A 23,004-nucleotide genomic window follows, 5' to 3' on the forward strand; every position below is an offset into this window, starting at 1 on the left:
ACAATAATAGATTAATTTCAATAGAAATCAGGCAAAAGGAACAGGATAGAGAACAGGAAGAAAGAGATCGCGTGATAGTACAAAAATTTTCAGAGTTAAATTTACAGCGCGCACACGATAAGGAAGAAATATTTGAAAGAATCGAATAATCTGTACCAAATGAAAGAATAAATAACCTAACACAACAATGTGAACAGCTAACTACTAAATGTGTCAATACTGAAACCCGAGTGGCGACACTTACGGAAGACGTAAATAAACAGAAAGAACAAATAGGTGACTTATTGGAAAGAGTTGAGGACATTTCAGATAAACTGACGAGTCTTAGTTTAAATGGGGACAGAGATTCAGACGATACAGCTCCATTGCCATTTGCTGAAACCGAAGAGTATCAGAATATAAATAAACATGTTGAAAATCAAGGAAAATTTAATGAACGCGTTAAAAGGGAATTTGAGACATTACGAATGCAAGTGAAACAGCTTGAAGGTGAAATCGTAGGAAAAGACAGCAGAAGAAATTTAGAATCACAGATAGCAGAGGGCTTTGAAGAAAATAATTTATTTCATTTACGAGAAGCAACAAAAGAGCGCCAGGCGCGCGAACTTGACAATAATCGACATTGTGACGGCGACAGACGCGCTAGGTCTTTGTCGCCACGAGGCGAAAACTTTGACTATAAACACTTCTTAACTGTTCGGAAATTTAAGATCTTTCGCAATTCTAAGAATGACATACATCCATGTTCATGGTTAGACCAATTTATGTACGCACTTCCACCAAATTGGCCACTAAGTCAAAAACTGGAATTTATGTGCGGCTGTTTAAGTCCTCAGGGGATTCGCTACACTAAGTGAATATGTGCCGTAGCGTGCACAGGGTCCAGAGCTGTAGTGGTGCTATTTCCCTTTTAGTTTTCTGCACCGCTGCCTACTCTTTTACTATTCTTTGTATCTATCAAAACAACTCTTCAACTATCAATCTATCTAGAGAGTCGGTAAAGAATAACCGGATATGACTATTTTACCCAAAAGTGATTTCGGAAATTACCGTTTGGACTTACTATATCTTCAGCAGCATTCATTCGTAGTTTAAACGAAATTTTACCTGTTTATGTTCGTGACAATATTACTTCATATGTTGAGGATATTCTTATTGCTAAACGTCCTTGGAGTGAGCACAACAAAATTTTGGATTCATTATTATGTATTTTTGCAAGAGTTGGCGTTACAGTGAACTTGTAAAAATCTGAATTTGGTCGTTCTCAGGTGAAATTTCTTGGTCATATTATTTCTACAGAAGGTATTCTTCCTCATCTAGAGAAACTAGACGCTATTCGTAATTATGCTGTTCCTACTACAAAACGTGATGTTCGTAGTTTCCTTGGTGTCTGTAATTTTCTTAGACGCTTTGTTAGATTGGATAATTTGGCCACACCTCGTTTATGTGAACTATCTGGAAAGAATTGTAATTGCTGTTGGGATGAGGAAGCTCAGTCAGAATTTGAACAACTTCGTGATGCTTTAGTTGCTGCTCCACTTCTTTCACATCCGGATTTATCTAAAGATTTTTGTTTGGCGACGGACTCATCATACAAAGGCCTAGGTGCACATTTATTTCAAGAGATAGAAGAAAACGGCGTTGTAGTACAGAAAACTATTGCATTTGGAAGTCGTGTTCTCTCTAAATCAGAAAAGAATTATTCGAATACGGAACTTGAAGCCTTGGCTGTTGTTTGGACTTTCACAAAATTTCGCATATTTTTGTATGGCAGACATACTAAGGTTTACACCGATCATCGAGCTCTGGAATTTCTTATGTCAACAAAATTAACACATGGAAGATTGTCACGATGGGCGCTGTATCTACAGGAATTTGATTTTAGTATTGTTTACATACAGGGTTCTTCAAATATTGTTGATGCTTTATTACGTGCATCTATGGGTTTGAAACAAAGTACTGAGGAGGACTGCAAAGAAAACAATTTTTGTTTAATTTATATTCAAGTTGTTGCGTTTGAAAATTTTATTTCGTCTTCGCTCCAGGACATCGCTAAGGAGCAAAACAAGGATCCAATCTGGAAGGAAATTAAGGAGAAGTGGAAGGTGAAAGGAAAGCGTAGCGATTAGACAGTATTATTTAGTTCGCAATGTTATTCTTTTTAAACGAAAATCGGTCGACAACTCTGTTTGGTTAGTTTGCATTCCTGATGAGTGGATTAATAAATTGACTTGGTATACACATTTCAGTTATGCACACTTTGGTCCCAGAAAATGCTTTCATAAATTACGAGAAAATTGCTACTTGAATAATATGGAAAAACGTATTCGATCTGTTCTTGCCAAATGCAAATTATGTCAAAAGGCTAATCTGCCAACTATTTCTCACAGAGCACCGTTGTTTCCTATCGTTCCAGCTAAATTAAAGGACATGGTTGCAGTCGATTTGTTCGGTCCAGTGGTTCGTTCTACCAATGGTTTTGCGTACATTTTGGTAGCAGTGGAATTGACATCAAAATATGTGTGTTTTACACCTTTACTCAAAGCAACAGCTCGTTCAGTATCTAATGCTTTCATCAAACATTTTCTTAAAGAAGTGGGACATGTTGATAAGGTTATATCAGATAATGGATCACAGTTTCGCTCCAAAATTTGGCTTGGTACTCTACGGCGTCGTAAGATTAAACCAATTTTCATTTGACTTTTTCACCCTCAATCTAACCCTTCAGTGAGATAGATGAAGGAAATCAATAAACTGTGTAGAATTTATTGTCATCAGATTCACAGAACGTGGGATCAGTATCTTCATATTTTTCAAAACATTCTAAATGAATTCCCTAATGATTCTACTTCTTTACCGCCTATATTGATATTAAAAAATAAAGCACCGGCAAATCGCATTTCTGAAATCGTTCCTTTTCCGCCTTCACGGAAACTGCGGCATTCTGAAGTTGTCAATCTGGCTCTACAAAATATTGCATCTGCGACTGCTAGAAGAGAGAAATCAGCTAAACGTCCTGGTCGTTTAAAAACCTTGTTAGTTGGTCAAAAGGTGTTAAGTCTCATCGTTTGTCTCACAAAGGAAAGGGCTTGCGTCGCAAATTTTTTCTGCTTTATAACGGTCCATATAGAGTTCGCAAAATTATTCATGATAACACTGTCGAAGTAGAAACTCTTAAATCACGGCGCTCTAAGGGAATACATCATATATCGAACGTTAAAATTTTTGTGGAATGACATACTTTTGAGAAACTAACAGTTATACGTAAACACACGGAGAGTACAAGGATACCGCGCCGTGTTCCGGCGGCGGCACATACTCAAAGCAACAGTCAAGTCTGCGCGCCGCACAAGGCAGTCGCTGACCGTAAACAATTAGTTCCTACGTCACACGTACCTACAGCTGATCGAGCGTTCAGTGCGAATGCACTGACAGCCGTAAACAAATACACAGTTTAATTTCTCCGAATAAATTCAGTATAAAGCTATAGTGACTTGATAAATTATGTTATTAACGTTCAGTATTTTTCAGGATACGGTTGTATAAAATATTTAAGAACTTTAGGTAAATTCTGTGTGTGTCCGACGTTAAGAGGACTTGCTATCGAGAAAATTTCAGGAAGAATGTAATTTCGAAGAAGAAAGTAATAAACTAAAATGGTAACTATTAACTGAGTTTATTTTTCAGGAAACATATTTCCACTTAGGTACGTACATTAGACGTAATTTGCTGCTAGCGATTACGTGATTCATACTTCGTGTTAACTGATATTGACAATGATTGATTAATGAACGGGGTTGTTACTTATGTATATTATGCATCGCTTGGCTGCTATGCTTTCTCACTGATGTCACATTTTTTTTAAAATTATGTGCCTGGTGTGTTTATTTATTTAAATTATAATTATCACCTGAATAATTGTGCTGATATGGTTATGTATGTAAGTTATTCTTTGTGATTTATCTGCTTGCGCCTTCATGTTTACTTATCAAGATTACATATGAACATTTATTTGCTTATGCTGATATGATGCTAATGACCTGTTTATTATGTGAGATATATATTTGCTGCATTGCGTATGGATTGCATATTTACACATTCTGTTTGTTGTCATAACGACTCTTTAATTTGGTATATACAAATGCTGATATATGGTGTACGAACGTGGAGTTTGGGTCACACTATGGTATTAATTATAGATTATTCGCTTGGCAGAGCCTCGTTATAGGGATTGTGCTACATCCACTTGTTGACATTCTGTTCTCTACTGGTATATTTACTCGATATTGCGTGTTTTGCTTACGCTCAGTGCTTTATATTTTAAGATAAGGAAATGAACTGCTATAATTCTACGAACGACATGGGTACAAGAAACTTCATTCAAGTCACATGAGCTGGAGGTTTTATGGAAGCTGTATAAATTTATACTAATAGGAAGGAAGCTAACGACATGATATACCAACACTAAGTTTAGACCATTGACAGTTATTACACTGCATTCTTCGTGAGCAATTGAAACAGCAAGTGACACTTGACACACGAAATACTCCACATGTTTGCTTCTGTTTTGCCATGGTTCTTGAAGTGGTGTACGCACTGTGAATTATTACGATCATTCACACTCCGGACTCGTACTTACTTACTGAAAGTTATTCAAACTAAAGGCTGTTATAGGTCATGTATGCATTTCTTTTATTTAAGGATGGACAAGGTAACCAAAATGTAATTTATAATTTATAATGACTAGAAGATTTGGGTCAGGTAGATTACACAGAGGTTGTGTGTGGACATTGTGTCTTTAGACTGTAGGGGATGATGAATTGAAGTTTGCACTAGGATTTTATCTGTACTTGTTCGAGAAGACTGACTAGAGGAAAGAGTTGTACGGAAGTGAAAAGATATTGGTGATAAGGTTTATATGTATTGACGTATTGAAGAGGTATTATTGAGGTATTGAGATTGTGTGAAGTTGATGATTATTGGAGATTTGGTGGATAAGAGGTAAGGTAAATGATATTGGTGATAAGGTTTATATGTATCGACGTATTGAAGAAGTATTATTGAAGTATTAAGATTGGGTGATGCTGATGATTATTGGAGTTTAGGTGGATAAGAGGTGAAGTGAGTGAGGAGCATATCTTGTCTGTTGGTTTATATGGAACAAGGAGGGTGTAGACTACAACACTAGAAGATTGTCTACACACACACTTTGTTAAATCAATAAGAAATATATACTTTTTTTTGGAGAGAGGAAGTAATTGCATATCATGGCACGCTGACAGTTGTTCAGAAAAAGTTGGCTTGGCAAACATTGGTCTTGACATGATGACTATGACGTTGACTAACTATCATTGACTGTTATACACTACTACTTGATACACATATTGAGCATCAAATTTTGGCAGAATTGCATTTACACAGTTAACACCATTCAATTACACAGTAGTTCTTAAATGTGGATGAAAGATGAGTGAGTGTGTTTTGTGTGTTTTCCTTTCCTAATCCCAAATAATTGGTACCGACCTACCTCCTAAGTATTATTTTACTTGTTTGTTGTGGCTTGCACTGACACCCATAAATATTATAGGTTTACTGATATTTGTGTATTTGTAATAGTTAATATGACAATTATCTGATATCATTTGTGTGTTTATTATAATTTGTATGTTTAGTGTAAGAGCATTGATAATGATTTTGTAAAAGCAATTGTGTGTGCATTCAAACTGTTGTTCGTGCTTGCACGTATTAATATTGGTGGGTGCCACTTCGAAATGTTTAATTTCTGCTGATAAACTCTGATGAACTGTCTGATTATTGATAGTGAATATTATGGACTGTTACCTGCATGTGTTCAACATGATGAGTGCCAATTGGAAATGTTTAATTTCTGCTGATAAACTCTGATGAACTGTCTGATTAGTGATGGTGAATATTATGGACTGTTACCAGCATGTGTTCAACGTTGCTGTGTGCCACTGGAGGACTGCTTCTACTGGAATGATGTCACTTGTTGGTGTCTGCACCTGTTCAACATTGCTGGGTGCCACTGAAGGACTGCTTCTACTGGAATGATATCACTTGTTGGTGTCTGCACCTGTTCAACATTGCTGGGTGCCACTGATGGAACTGTTTCTACTGGAATGATGTCTCTTGTTGATGTCTGCACCTTTTCAACATTGCTGGGTGCCACTGATGGACTGCTTCTACTGGAATGATGTCACTTGTTGGTGTCTGCACCTGCTCGCCATTTTTGGGTGCCACTGTTCGAGCTGTTTAAATACTGTTTATGAAATGTTATGTGACTGCTATTTGCACCTGTTGACCATTGCTGGGTGCTACTGCTGGAACTGTCAACTACTCTACTTGTTTATTGAACTATTGAAAGGATTTTATGTGAATATTTGTATAAACAGATTTTTGGTGTGTTTACTGTTTATGAAATGTTGTGAGACTCTTACCTGCACCTATTCGTCATTGCTGACGCTATTGATTGAATTGTTTAACCACATGATACTTGTGTAAACTATTACGTAAAATCACATGTATGCAAGCATTTGTATTCCTTACTGTATTTTATATATTAGGTTACTGAAGGGTCAGTGCAAAGCCAAAATTTATTTAGTTATGTGATAGTTACTTATTAATATTATGTTTTATTTTTGTCTGTATTTTTTTTTTACGTATTTGGTGGTATTTTCACCACCAGTGCTGGCAAAAATACCATCAAATTCTAGCCCGTGGAGGAGGGGCATATGAAAGGTGGCTACACTGAGTCACAGCGCCAGAGATTGCGCCAAAGAGTATTATTCAGCCGCCTCTACTGGCAGTTGCCACTGAGAAGTTGCTGAGGGCAGTGGTAGTTCTGAGGTAGGCGTGATCTGTGCTTGTTGAGACGTCGATGGAGTACTAGTTGTTCTTTTTGGGCAAGACACCATATGTTATTCGATTGGGGATGTTGTAATGATCAGAGTGTATTTCTTTCGTCAATATATATGAATGTAAAGAATTTTTTTTATTTTTTAATGTCCTATGTAACAATGCCTCTTGGTCACAGGTTCAGCCAACAAAGTATCTGGCTTGTGTTCATGTATTAGAGTGTAATTCGGGTTTCCATGTGCAATCATAGTATTTCTGTTTTGATTATTACGTCATTGTAAATGGCGTTTTAAGCATCTTGTCGTATTGAGGAAGAACCGTGCCAGATGTGTACGTTGAATCACACTTCCACTCACAGAACAGTTACACTTATGCTTTCTTGTTTCGTAGCGTTTATAGTTGCTGGGGACTTAATTAATTAATTGTGTTAACGGAAATTTCCTTTCATTCTTTGTTGTTATTCTCTGCAGTCAGATTGCGTACTAATATTATTCAGGGCCAACCGGTTACAAGACTGGGTAATCGGACAAACAGCGATTAAAATTAAAATTATTTGCATTATATTTAATTAAGCCCCGATGCAAGTGTGACAATATGTCTATACGGCAGCAAAACGCCTATATTACTAGTGCATTCTCCCAGTCATGTTACCCATTAAACCGAAAACTGCTTTCTACTCACGCCACAGAAAATTCATGACGCTAGTATCCAGAATTAAAGAGTAGAACAATTTGAATTAAGTAACAAATTTCCACAAATAGGTAACACTCGCTCGGATTTCTGCCCTCCTTATTCTTGCGTTTGAGTTAATGCCATCAACTTTGAGAACTGGAATCTTATAGCCCATAACACCTCTGCGCAGCTATCGACAATACACCGATTCAGTGGCGATACATTGACAAAGCTTTCCTTGGACGCGTATGCTGTAACGAATTGTCTAGCTCACGTTAAAAATCGAACTTCATAAATATACTGTTTATATTATATGAGGCATTATGAAATACCTATTCGAACATTTCCCAACTCGATTTAATTTTCACAGAGGTGTAAATGATTTTAGCGTTCGTTGCGGCAGTGAAGCATAAACATCGGCTGCGACCGCATATTTGAATATTATTTCAGTACAGTTGTCGGCATTTGTTAGCTAAAAATGATGTTCAGTGAGGCATCGCAATGAAATGCAGCGAACATGTCCGACCTACCGAGCACCGTTTTTATTAAATTTTTCAGTTAATTGAATATGTACTGTCTAAAATACGCATGAAGCAATCACGTATTTTAGAAATGATCTAGGTTTACTGTCGTCAATTCTACAGTTCCACAAGCTGGGGAACTGGCCTCGATTATTGAAACAAAATTTTTAAGTCCTTTAGTTCTTTTAGTTAGATTTTTGTGACATTGTTTTGTAGTTCTATACAAGCAGCATTTAGTATAATATGTTTTGATGACTTATTCCACTCGTTCTTCAATGTTGAGCTTTACGTCACAGTTTTGCGCTGATGTATTGCACAGTCACAATACATGCGTTAGCTGGTATTCACCCACGAATCACGATAACTGTTTTATATTGACGATCATGAAATCGAAGGTAACGGCATTCTTTCCCTTTCGATGCATCTGCAGAGACAATCTGTGAATTGCTCAGTAGAGATATAACATTGCCCCATCTATTTTCACACGGTTCTAAGACTTTTCAATGCTGTGTTTGAATCCACTGAAATACGAGACACCCACAACGAACTCTAGTTACAAAAAGTGTCTGGTATCTTCTGCTCACTCTCAAAACTTTGTATAAAAGTTTTTAATTCGAAATCTTGGAAACTACTGTAGTATGTTAATTAACAGAGAGCAATTAATCATTCAAAGCTCCACTAATGAGTTTGAGCGTTAATTAATAAACGACGCTGGGCACATGCGTCCAGCAGGTGGTCTAGGGAGCGTGTTTGTGGAAGAGCAGTAGCAGAAGCATCGCCCAGGAATGCTAATCGAAACCGCTGTTGTGGAACTTGGTGTTACAAAGTGCTACGGTCTTCGTGATTAATGATCACTGTTATCGCGGGGTGCTGCGTCTCTGGTGAATAACAGCTGAGGTACAACTTATGAAGAGTGATTAATAATGAATCTAGAGATGTGTCTGAGTGCTAAATGCTGACAGAGCCCTCGTAAACATCGCAGGAACTCAAACAGACGATCTTGTGTGTCGCACACAGAAATATTCTCGAGGTGAGACATTTCACAACATTTGAGTTTTTCGATAAAGATTTTAGTAATAGTTTCTTTTTTACCGTTTCCATCAGCTTCTGTTTGTTCCAGTGCAACGTTACTTCACGTTGCTAACTACAGTAACAACATTCCACATACACTGAGTGACAATTGCTGTTTACGACGATTAATCCTCACAAGACTGTAACTCCACTGCTGAGGTGGTGCCGAAGGTAGTGGTAACACAGTAAAAGTAACGAATAAGAAATGTGCCTGAGAGCAGGAACGCCCACTTGTAGTTGTAGCAAACAATAAACTTGTTTCCTATTTGTTTTGTCTTAATCAGAGAATAATGAAAGTGAATCATTTCTGTGGGTGACAGCTAAAGTCATATTATTTAGTTAGTTTCCTGACACGCACGTCCACGGCTTCAGTTCATTTTCACATAATGAAAACCATTTTATCCCCTTTTTAATTATGAGACATAGTTGTTTAATTCTATTTTACTATAACTACAGCACCGGTTTCAGTTCCCACCTTCACCACTGTATCTGTATACATAAAAAACATAAAACCAGAAAACAATTGTAAATGTATGAAGCATAATCAATTATGCGTAGCGAATATAAATTAATATTTACGTAAGCTCAAATATCTGTCACAAGTCGTTGTTTATCAGTGTGGGGAGCCATATAATACTGGCCCACCTAAACTGCTAAAAACCTATAGAACCAAACAGGTATCCTTGCATAAGAGGTGTGTGTCCAATTATTACAAATCACCGTTATAACGTATCGGCGGCTAACTGTAAACATATCAAAAATTATACAGTTATTGGTGTCTATTATAAACAACATACGTAAGCAAAGACAAAAATGACGGTTCTTCATGCATTCAGTGTTATATTATTGCAAATTACATAAAACATTGACTCTTAACATAAGAACAGATTAACAATGTCAGCTGTACAATACCAAACTAAAAAACAGTGACATATTAGAGCCAGCAGTGTAAAGATGCGAAATGTGAGAATAAGGCAGAATAGCATGTAGGTGCAGTTAATAGATGAAGAAGGTGAGTGACAGCATGAAATGGAAGAAAAGTATTATGCTTAATTCATAGAATAATAGTAGCACTTTTTCTTGTCTATTTAATATACGGCATCATTTGTCATCAAGAATAAAAACGAAATACTGCTTTTGCATGTAGATATGTAAATATTACAATCAGTGCAAATGGAAAATATCACTCATTTCGTACCGTATGCAACTGCTGAGATATGGGTTCAAAAAATGGTTCAAATGGCTCTGAGCACTATGGGACTCAACTGCTGTGGTCATCAGTCCCCTAGAACTTAGAACTACTTAAACCTAACTAACCTAAGGACATCACACACATCCATGGCCGAGGCAGAATTCGAACCTGCGACCGTAGCGGTCGCACGGTTCCGGACTGCGCGCCTAGAACCGCGAGACCACCGCTGCCGGCTGAGATATGGGAACAGATACCTCTCTCACATATCAAATGAACAGTCGGCGACAGTTCGCAAGCTTCCTCACATTATCATCATGCCGGACTGTACAACTGTATTATTTGTCATGCTGTATACTACAAGCCGGCAACGGTGGCCGAGCGGTACTAGGCGCTTCAGTCTGGAACCGCGCGACTACTACGGTCTTACAAAGGGTAACCTCCCATAGTCGCTCTCTGACACAGTCACTTGGTGAAAGAAGGGTGAAAATAAAGGGACATCTGTTTTGTCTTAGGTGCAAAAGATTTCTACAAAATGAGTCATAGTTTTGAAGCTACTACGACAATTCGCAAGTGTCTTTCACGCTTTTTTGCTGTAGCGAATTATGTGACATAAAAGACATCATTATATTTACGGAACTGAGAAACATAATGCAATTATTTACAAACAACTTTTTCAAATCTTATTAAAGATAGAATTTATCATCAAAGATCTTCTACATTTATATTTACATGCCGACTCTGCTATTCATACTTGAGTGTCTGGCAGAGTGTTCTTCGAACCACATTCAGACTATTTCCATACCGTCCCACACTCTAACAGCGCGTGGGAAAAATGAAGACTTAAATATTTCTGTACAAGCTCTGATTTCTCGCACTTTAGGTGATGCTCGTTTCTCTCTAATGTAGGATGGTGACAGTAAAATGTTTTCTCATTCTGGAAAGAAAGATGGTGTTTGAAATTTCGTGAAAAGATCTCGCCGCAAAGAAAAAAGCCTTTGTTTAATGATTGCCATCCCAACTAGCTTCTCACAAACATGATACTCTTTCTCCTGTTTTGCCACAACAAGGAAAGTTGCCCTTCGTTTGACTTTTTTTAATGTCCCCATCAATCCTGTTTTTCAAGGATCCCGCGCAGAACAGCAATACTCAAGCAAAGGACGAGCAGACGGAATGTCGTCAGTACCTTTAGTAGAAAACTTTATGTTCTAAGCGTTCCGTAAACATAACACAATCTATGGCTTGCCTTTCCCACAACATTATCTACGTGATCTTTACAATTTAAGTTGTTCGGATGTGTAATCTCTAAGTATTTAGTTGGTTTGACAGCCTTTAGATTTGCGTGATTTATCAGGAAACCGAAATTTAATGGGTTTCTTTTAGTACTCGTACGGATGGCTTAACACTTTTATTTACTGTTACTTGCCACTTTTCGTCCCATATAGATTCTACATAATTTTACAATTGGTTTTTATCTTCTGATGACTTTACTAGACGATAAATGACAGCATCATCTGCAAACGATATGAGACGGCTGTTTAGACTGTCTCCTAAACGGTTTATGTGCCGGGTTGCAGCACAGGTTCGCAGCATTTTTCGTATGTTTTTTTTAAACACAACACATATTCATAATATAGGCTTTAGTCATCAATAATACCTCCTTCACTATTTACAACTGTCTGCAGATGCTGGGGTAACTTTTCGATTCCGCGAGTGTAGAAATCACGTGGGTTTGAGGTGAAGAACTCGTTGAGCGATGTTCTGAGCGCATTTTCATACGGAAAGGAAATTCCTTGAAGGTTGTTCGATAGAGAGCAAAAGCGAAAATGTGAGGGCGAAAGATCAAGTGAATAAGGTGGGGACGGAGCGACTTCCCAACCCAACTCCTGTACAGTGTTTTTGTCAGTCTAGCGGAATGCGGGCGCGCGTGATAGTGCGTGGGATCACTTCAAGCAGAGTTCCTGGTCGTTATCCTCGAATTGCGTCTGCAAGACGGCTCAGTTGTTGACAAAAAATATCAGCAGTGATGGTTGTACCTCGGGGAAGCAATTCGTAGTACACCACACCATCGTTGTCCCACCAGTTGCATAACATTATCTTATGTGGACGCTCGCTGGTCTTTGTACGGGAAATTGCTGCTTTGTTTCGGCTCAACCATTCCTTTCTTTTCCTTCTGTTAGCAAAATGACACCATATACCGTCACCACTAACAATGCAGGGTAGGAATGGTTGGTTTCACTAGCCAACTGATAACGAACAAGTAGATATGCACTGATGGCCACTCGCTGATTATTGCGATTTTGACTTAGAGAGTATGGTGTCAATACACCCGATTCTTGACCGATCCAGAAGGCGTGCAAATGTCGCTCGTTGGTAGAATTATGGTTCATCAAATTTGCGTTCTCGAGTGCAATGACGTGGATCATTGTGGATTAATGCATTTAAACGATCTTCATCAAACACCGAAGATCTTTCTGGAGTCACTAATGCCAAGACGGCTCCTCCGTAAAACAGTTAAACCCTTCACATCATGAGACACTTGCGCAAAGGGTCCTCCGCTTACCGGCCAAATAATGCCGACGAATTTTCATCCATTATCAGGATTCGAAACGGCTTATCTGATTCGAGCCGACTTACCTCAGAGTGTAGTGACACCATACAGCAGTGCGCTGAGACCACAGCTGAGGAGGCGGGTAACAAAGTAACTGATGACCGAAGCAAGGTCGCTATAAAATTCAGACAAGAAACAGTAAGAAAAGCATTTCCGAAGAAGGAAACTTTATCAACATTCAATATAAACTAATGAGTTTGAATGTCTTTGATGAAGAAATGGGTGTGGAGTGCAGAGTTGTATGGAAGTGACGAAATGTGGACGGCAATCAGTTCAGACAAGAAATATGGTGCCTCAAAAGAATGTTAAGGATTGTATAGTAATATCGAGTAACTAATGAGGTTTTTAGAGTGAAAACATGGTCCAAGTTGGTTGTATTCTCTTTATTACCTGTGCGATATGCCAGTTTCAACCTTGGGTCATTTTCGTGCACGTATTTTAAACTTCCAACATCATTGTTCATTGTAATACATCGCCGCTAAATGTGGACAGGATGTATTACAATGTACAATGAAGTTGGAAGCTTAAGATACGTGCTTGAAAATGACCCAAGGTTAAAACTGGCCGATCCCATGGAAAACAAAAAGAATATAGTGCACCTGGACCGGGTTTTCATTCTCAAAACACTTCGAGGCTGTGAATCCCCACAAATATAAAATTTACATTGAGCAGGTAATAATATAAATGGGCAAATAGCAGTTTCTGTTACAATTTGACTAAAAGAAGGAGTCGGTTGATAGGACACAAAGGCAAAAAGGAATCGTGAATTATCTAGTGGACGGTCTTGTGGGGATGTGGGGGGTAAAAGCAATAGATGAAGAACTTGGGATGAATATGATTAAAATAGATGTAGGTTGCAGTAGTTATGCAGAAATTAAGGAGATTGCACAGGACAGAGTAGCGAGGAGAGCTACATCACACAAGTCTTCGGATTGAAGACTGTAACAACTAAAGACGCGTCCCAGATGGAAACATGGCCGAGACTCAGTTTCACTGTAATAAAGAGATAATAAAGATCCTGGAACACAATGTCTAACGCCCTAGATGATATTTTCAAAACTGACAACTGACAGGTTTGATGAAGTGTTAATTATTTTTTAAGTCTCAATTGTATATTTTGATTATTAAACACGAGAAAATAAGAAAAGAGGGTTTAGCTTGCAGCCGTTTTTAATGTAGGACCTCAGCAACACGCACTTGTGAGGGGTTTGTGAAGGTTTCACAGCGACATCACCAGCCTGGGCTAGCACCGCTGTTAGCCATGTGAACAAAGAGCTGAGCGAACTAACTTGATGGAACGAAGTCTCATATCTGTGTTGAGCCTGTTGTTGCGACTGAGAAATGAGGATATACTAATCATGGCCTACAGCTGAAGAGGAGGGGATAGGTAAGATTAGCTGAGCATCCTGCAGAAGGCGTAAGAAGGGGGTGGCAGAAACACGCAAGACAAATTCCCTGTGACTACTGAAGTCAAAGCGGGATATTTCTTTAGGTTCGAGCCAAGTTACAGGCAGACAATATTCAAAGGAATTAGAGCAGAACAGGACCGTAATACATGTAAAATTTTCCAGAAAAATGAAGTCGTTTCATCAGAACGTTAGAAGGTTGAAAAACCAGATAGACGACCTTTTTATACGCCTAGATATCAGGTCTTACAGACTAACATTATTTTCTTGTGGAGTTAACATGGAAAAAGGAAGAGCTGCAACAAATATAAGAGTTGGAGACAAAGCCAAAAGTATTTAAACAAATAAATTTTGAGCTACTGAGAAGATATAATCATTGAGTTGTTACTGCACAATACTTCTTTGATAATAGTAACAGTCTACAGACGCCCTCTAGGAGACTTTCTGCTATTTATGAGAAATCAGGATGCATTATCGAGCTACCTGTTAGACGAGAAGAAACAGTTAGTAGGTTATGGAGATTTCAATGTATATTTCCTGAAAGATACGGCGACGAAAAGTGAACCAGAATTATTATTTGGGTGTTTTCCAACCCTTGTACGGAATATAGTAGGACACTGATTGATAATAATTGTATAGACAATTAGCAGGCTGAAACAATTAATGCATATCAAATTGCTAATGGTCTATCTGATCACGATGCGCAATTAATGGCACCTTACATTCCAGAGACAGGATCATAAAAAACAGTGAGGGTTATTAATGAGAACAGGTTGCAATCCTGTAAGGTTAACAACGGGGAAATCACACAGCCAAGCGGTTGCAAATGATTTTTTAATGCTTTGACTTAGATTTCGAGACTTCTAGAGGATGCCTTCATCAGAACGAAATTTTAAAAACGTAATACAATACAAAAAAATAGGGTAGTCAAAGTACATTCTGATGAAGACGTCATTAGAAGTGTTGAAACCTCGGTCAATGTATTAAAAACTTATTTGCAACAGGTTGGCTGCGTGATTTATAGGTTGAAACATATATACAGTTAGTGATAGACAGCCACGTTCAAAACAATTTAAAGAGAAAGTTAAAAGAGGTGCTATGAGTTGAGGTATACGTAGAAACAGATGCTAATGTCAAATTAAATTTATTCCATAATAAATTTGTGTCAATTAGTCTCTTTTCTAAAAAAAACTTATCCAGGAGATCTACTAAAAAACCTAAGCCGTGGATTAAAATCCCATTTAAGAAAAAGACCGAAATTTATATGATGGCCAGAGTACGTCAAGATCTGACATTACTTGGATATTACCACCAAAAAAATCCAGGTTTTTAAGGAAAAATCATTCAAATGTCCAGAAGCATGCACATCCTGAAAGAAAGAAATAATGGAGATAATAAGATCAAACCTATATGGGACATAGTCAAATTGGACCATTACAACCCGTCAGTGTGTAAAACAAATATCAGTTAAGTTAAGTGACATATGACTGATAATTCAGAAGTTGCTTTTAATATCACTAGCTTTCTAAATGTATCAGCAAAAATAGTATTAGATGGTTCAGTTGAAGAAACAAGAGTGTACATAAAAAATATAATTCCACAAAAATTTAAGCAACTAGAAGTAGCACCAACATCCATCAGAGAACCTGACAGAATTTTATAACTTCTAAAACATAAAGCCTCATATTCTGTAAATGTGATTTCAAACAGAATTCTGAAAAGTCATTTAAAATTATTAAACTGTGTCCTTAGCGATACATACAATGCATCATGGGCACAGGAAATTGTACCATACTGGTTAAAATATGCAACTGTTAAACTTTTCGCAAGAAAGGTGACAAGATAAACAATTATTGTCTAATTTTCTTATTGACATCTTCTTCCAAAATATTCGAAAGAATGATGTAATGAAGAGTACACGCTTCAGTGGAAACAATTTACTTAGCATATTAAAATTAGAATTCCAGAAAGAAAGGTTATTATTTCTACACTCACTCATCAAACAGTAAAAGCCTTAAATAATAAAATACCACCATCTGGAATTTTTCGTGATTTTTCAAGGCGTTTCATTGTGTCAATCATGTTACTGTCTCAGAAAACCTCATGTTTTATGGAACTGATGGCGTTACGCAGGGCTAATTTGAATCACACTTAAGAAACAGAATCAAAAATATTGTGATGAGTTATTCAAACAATGTGAAAGGGGGGAAAATTTTTGTGACTGGGGAGAAATCACAAAGGGAACCCCCACAGTTCAATTTTGGGTCCACTCATACTCCTTTTATATGCGAACGACCTTTCACTCAACATTCAACAATCAGCATTGATACAGTTTTTAGATGAGACTAGTGTTATAATAAATCTCATTAGAGAGCAACCAACAGAAGACGTAGTAAATCGTGCTTTCCTAACAATTATTAAGTACTTCTCAGGAAATTAGGTCAACCTAAATTTTAAAATTACACATTATACTCATTTTTTTTTACAACAAACAGGGTCATACCAGCAATTGATGTAGCTCCTGGGAGGAATTAGTAAATAGGGTAGGATGATTTAGAGAATAATATGTGTTCACCCACGGACGTCATGTCCGTACCTCTTCAAGGAGCTAGGCATTTTAAGTGCCCCGTCACATTACACTTATTCACTAATGAAATTCGTCTTAAATAACCAATCACAATTTGAGACGAACGGTGATGTCCATAACAATAATACTAGAGGGAAATATGACCTTCAACATGCAACAACAAAAATTTTAAATCACTTGCCCAATAGCACAAAATGTCTGACAGGTAGCAAGGCAAGTTTTAAATGTAATTTAAAATCATTTCTTTTGGACCATCCTTTTATTCCACTGACGAATTTATACATAAAAACTGGTAGCCAGTAAAAGAAACCTTGTTTTTTAGTGTAGAGCCATTAGTAGAATTACAATATTGAAATGTTCATCGATGTAACAATAGTCATGTATAGAATGATCAGGCGACCCATCCTGACGAGGAGTGGCTACAATTCAGACACACGTACGGTGCATGTAGTATCAGTGAGTGTGCTGTCCATGTGTAGAATGGGGAAGGCGCGCCATCTACACTCCTGGAAATGGAAAAAAGAACACATTGACACCGGTGTGTCAGACCCACCATACTTGCTCCGGACACTGCGAGAGGGCTGTACAAGCAATGATCACACGCACGGCACAGCGGACACACCAGGAACCGCGGTGTTGGCCGTCGAATGGCGCTAGCTGCGCAGCATTTGTGCACCGCCGCCGTCAGTGTCAGCCAGTTTGCCGCGGCATACGGAGCTCCATCGCAGTCTTTAACACTGGTAGCATGCCGCGACAGCGTGGACGTGAACCGTATGTGCAGTTGACGGACTTTGAGCGAGGGCGTATAGTGGGCATGCGGGAGGCCAGGCGGACGTACCGCCGAATTGCTCACCACGTGGGGCATGAGGTCTCCACAGTACATCGATGTTGTCGCCAGTGGTCGGCGGAAGGTGCACGTGCCCCTCGACCTGGGACCGGACCGCAGCGACGCACGGATGCACGCCAAGACCGTAGGATCCTACGCAGTGCCGTAGGGGACCGCACCGCCACTTCCCAGCAAATTAGGGACACTGTTGCTCCTGGGGTTTCGGCGAGGACCATTCGCAACCGTCTCCATGAAGCTGGGCTACAGTCCCGCACACCGTTAGGCCATCTTCCGCTCATGCCCCAACATCGTGCAGCCCGCCTCCAGTGGTGTCGCGACAGGCGTGAATGGAGGGACGAATGGAGACGTGTCGTCTTCAGCGATGAGAGTCGCTTCTGCCTTGGTGCCAATGATGGTCGTATGCGTGTTTGGCGCCGTGCAGGTGAGCGCCACAATCAGGACTGCATACGACCGAGGCACACAGGGCCAACACCCGGCATCATGGTGTGGGGAGCGATCTCCTACACTGGCCGTACACCTCTGGTGATCGTCGAGGGGACACTGAATAGTGCACGGTACATCCAAACCGTCATCGAACCCATCGTTCTACCATTCCTAGACCGGCAAGGGAACTTATTGTTCCAACAGGATAATGCACGTCCGCATGTATCCCGTGCCACCCAACGTGCTCTAGAAGGTGTAAGTCAACTACCCAGGCCAGCAAGATCTCCGGATCTGTCCCCCATTGAGCATGTTTGGGACTGGATGAAGCGTCGTCTCACGCGGTCTGCACGTCCAGCACGAATGCTGGTCCAACTGAGGCGCCAGGTGGAAATGGCATGGCAAGCCGTTCCACAGGACTACATCCAGCATCTCTACGATCGTCTCCATGGGAGAATAGCAGCCTGCATTGCTGCGAAAGGTGGATATACACTGTACTAGTGCCGACATTGTGCATGCTCTGTTGCATGTGTCTATGTGCCTGTGGTTCTGTCAGTGTGATCATGTGATGTATCTGACCCCAGAAATGTGTCAATAAAGTTTCCACTTCCTGGGACAATGAATTCACGGTGTTCTTATTTCAACTTCCAGGAGTGTATTTGAGTTTGGCCAAGGGAAGATTGTGATGGCCCAGAGGCTCAGCACGAACATTTTGGAAACTGCACTGCTTGGTCGGGTGTTGGAGGAGTGCTGTGATGGGTATCTTTAACACGTGAGGAAACCATGGTAAAACTAATTCCATAGCTCGTGACGTCGTAGGTTGGGCAGATTGGTAAAACTGGGCAGGAGACAAACTGTGGTGGAACTAACGCCAGACTGTAATGCTGAGGTGAGTACAAGTGTGTTTGAACACAACATTCCTAACAATGGGCCTCCACGGTCAACGACCCTTGCACATGCCAATAGGCTATTAACACCAGGACATCGGCAAGTACGACTGAAATGGGCACGTGACCATCTGCGATGGATGTTGGCGCAATGGCACAGAGTTGCATGGTCTGGTGAATCCTGATACCTTCTTCATCGTGCCGATGTGAGGGCGCAAATCCGTCGTCTTCGAGGGGAACAGAACCTTGACACCTATGCTGTTGGACGGAGACAAGCTGGCAGCGGCTCCAGTACACTCTAGCCAACATTGAAGTGGGCATCCATGGGTCCAGTGGAGCTACTGCAAGGCACCATGACGGCCAAGAAGTACCGTACACTGGTTACAGACAACGTATACCCCTTCACGACGATCATGTTTCCCGACGGCAGTAGCATTTTTCAACAAGATAATGCACTATATCGCAAGGCGAGGAATGCGACGGAGTGGCTAGAGAAACGCAGTGGTGACCTCTAATTGAAGTGCTGGCCCACGAATTCGCCAGATCTGAACCCGATCGAACACATCTGGAGTGTGATGGAATGTGGCGTTAGAGCTCATGCCCCCTCCACGGCATTTGGTGACTTCCGTGTGCAGATGTGGTACCGACCAGCGACTTACCAAGGCTTCATTGCTTCCATACAGTGGTGTGACACAGCTACTATTTGTGCCAGAGGTGGACATACTTGTTATTAGGTATGTGGTCCTAATATTTTTGCTGATCCTGTAAACGATGTTGTTTCAATAAAAGAATCGTACAAATGATCTACGCAACATGTAACTAACTACTCGTTTAAGGTAGAGTACTGGTAGGTTTTAATACTCGCACGAAGAAATGCAGTGGAAGCGACTTGTAGGATATGTAATGATGAGCCAGTGCATTGTGATCACCTTTTTAACACCAGGTTCAAAAATGGCTCTGAGCATTATGGGACTTAACAGCTACGGTCATCAGTCCCCTAGAACTTAGAACTACTTAAACCTAACTAACCTAGGGACAACACACAACACCCAGCCAATAAGAGGCAGAGAAAATCCCTGACTCTGCTGGGAATCGAACCCGGGAACCCGGGCGCGGGAAGCGAGAACGCTACCGCACGACCACGAGATGCGGGCTTTAACACAAGGTCCACGTTTGGAACGCTGTACAGCAGCTATTCTCTGTGACTAGGTTTCGACAAGTCATTGTGTTCCTAGAAGTAGTAAAGAAGGATAAAATGGCCAGATTGGGAAAGTGGCCACTGCTTATTTTATGCCTTCAACAGTGTTGCTTCCTACCAAGAAGTGGTCACATTAGCTGTAATAGACACCATTAGTGTCGTCAGTGACGTTGACAAAGGAAGCTTTCTCTATTATCTTTCTTTGAAAACATTTAGGTTTTCCGATCGTTTGATGTAGGGTAAGTCACTTATATAATTTTAATTGCTTCAGTTTGGTTTGGAGCAATAGGTTTTTGCGGTATCATGATTCACACAATGTCTTTTAGCTTACAATTATAAGTCACTATCATTTCCTTTGGTAGTATTGTTTCGGCCACGCTACACATCGAAATGAGTGGCCAAGGTGGCCACTTTTCGCGACGGATGGTCACTATTCCCGACAATTTATTTTCAATCTGTTTATCCTAATGAGAATTAGCTAATTCCATATTTCATCTTAGTATAAAAATTGAAATTCAAACATTAGAAATCGTTCTGTACGCAAAGTTAATATCCGTTATACTGCTTTTCTTTAAGGGTTTGCAAGAGTTTAAAGATGCAAAGAAAACAGAGCAACAAATATGTGACCCTGTTCGATGCAAAATTTAATTAAAAAGTTGTTGTTGTTGTTGTCTTCAGTCCTGAGACTGGTTTCATGCAGCTCTCCATGCTACTCTATCCTGTGCAAGCTTCTTCATATCTCAGTACGTACTGCAGCCTACATCCTTCTGAACCTGCTTAGTGTATTCATCTCTTGGTCTCCCTCTACGATTTTTACCCTCCACACTGTCCTCGAATACTAAATTGGTGATTCCTTGATGCCTCAGAACATGTCCTACCAACCGATCCCTTCTTCTAGTCAAGTTGTGCCACAAATTCCTCTTCTCCCCAATCCTAGTAAGTACCTCCTCATTAGTAGTGATCTACTCATCTAATCTTCAGCATCCAAAAGATGGAAAGAAAACGTCTGACTTTTGAGAATGCCATCCTCAGTGAGATTTTTCAGTCGGTGAAGGATGGGGATGAATGGAGAAAAAGAAAGATCTGTGACTTGCAGGTGCTATACAAGTCGATGGACACCTTGGCAATGATCAAAGAAAGAAGACTGAAGTGGTATGGACACGTAATGTGTCGAGAAGGCCAGATCATAAGCCAGGTAGTGGAAGAAGATATTAGACGCAAAAGACTGCGATGAATTGATTAGGTCACAGAGGATATGAGTACGCTGGGGCTGTCTGAAGAAGAATACATGGACCGGGGACGCTGGAGGAGGCTGATTGCTGAAGCCAAAGACCGACTGCGGTTTATGTGGCTAACGCAGTAAGTAAGTAGCAAGTAACATACGAAGAAAATACTTTTTTTAGTGTGGAGGTACAGAAGGGGGCTGTTGAATGGGTAGATCGAATAACTAATGAGGAGCTCGATCGAATACGTGAAAACAGAAATTTACAGCATAATCTGGCTATAACAAGAGATCACACCCGTCCTGGGGCATCAGGGAATCGTCAGTTCGGTAATGAAAGGAAATGCTATTGAAAAAATTGTAGAGGAAGACAAAGCCTTTAAAGAAGCGCATCTGTTACTCAGTCTCCTGATTCGTTTGTTGCTGCCCGCCATGAACTCCTCTCGTGCACCAATCTCTTCATCTGCGAGTACCACTTGCACCCAACGTCCCCAGCTACTTGTTGATTATATTCCAGTACCTGTCTTCCTCTACAATTCTTATCCTCTGCTCCCTCAGATACCAGTTTCCTGATGTCTGTTCTGTAACTGTGCCAATTTCCCTTGTTAGTATTTTCCACAAGCTCCGCTCTTCACCATTTCTACGGGAATCTCCTCATTTCTTAGCAATACACATAATTTTCCACATCCTTCTATAGCATCACATCTGAGACTTTTGATTACTTTCTGCTCCAGAGTTCACACATTCACTATTTACTTCCATTCAATGCTGTGATCCAAATACACGTTCTCAGACATTTCTTTCTGAAATTAAAGCCTATGGCCCGTAGTAAGAAGACGCGGGCGTGGTGGAAATAATACCCCCGAGTTTTAAAAGTGAAAACTCTTACAGCTTTGTGAATAAAACAAACTTTACTTTCTACACGTCATTCTTCATGCCTACGTAATTATTTCTCAACATGGTGACGCTGCCAACAAACACTTTCTCCCACCAAAAGAACAGTTTGTAGATGCCGTTACTGTAGAAGGTTTTTTGTTGACGGAGCCAGAACTTCACCTTTACCCGCACCACTTACTAACAAACTGAAGTACTCAAATGTGTTATGGAAGTTTTCGGGGTGAAAATGGTCAATCCGGCTTTTATCTCTCACCACAAAGTTGTTATGGAACCCATCACCGACATGTACAAGACACGAAATAAATTGTTGGCATACGTCCAATCTCATCTCCTTCATGTCAGGAGTGAGCATTCGAGGCACTCACAGCATTTCCGCAATGATGCCTGTACACGCTCTGGTGATTTTCCACACTGTAACGTCTCTTAGCAAAAGACACATTATGTAATAAAGAGAAAACATTCTGTGTCATGTTTTGTTCTTGTATAGAATAATGTACTTTTTTTTATTTAGATAATATCTGTGTCGGCGAGTACTGAAACCGCCACAGACGATACTTATTAGATATCAAACAAAAATGAGAATAGGTGACTAGTATAAAT

This window comes from Schistocerca gregaria, chromosome 5 (assembly GCF_023897955.1).
Source record: "Schistocerca gregaria isolate iqSchGreg1 chromosome 5, iqSchGreg1.2, whole genome shotgun sequence".
Lineage (NCBI taxonomy): Eukaryota > Metazoa > Arthropoda > Insecta > Orthoptera > Acrididae > Schistocerca > Schistocerca gregaria.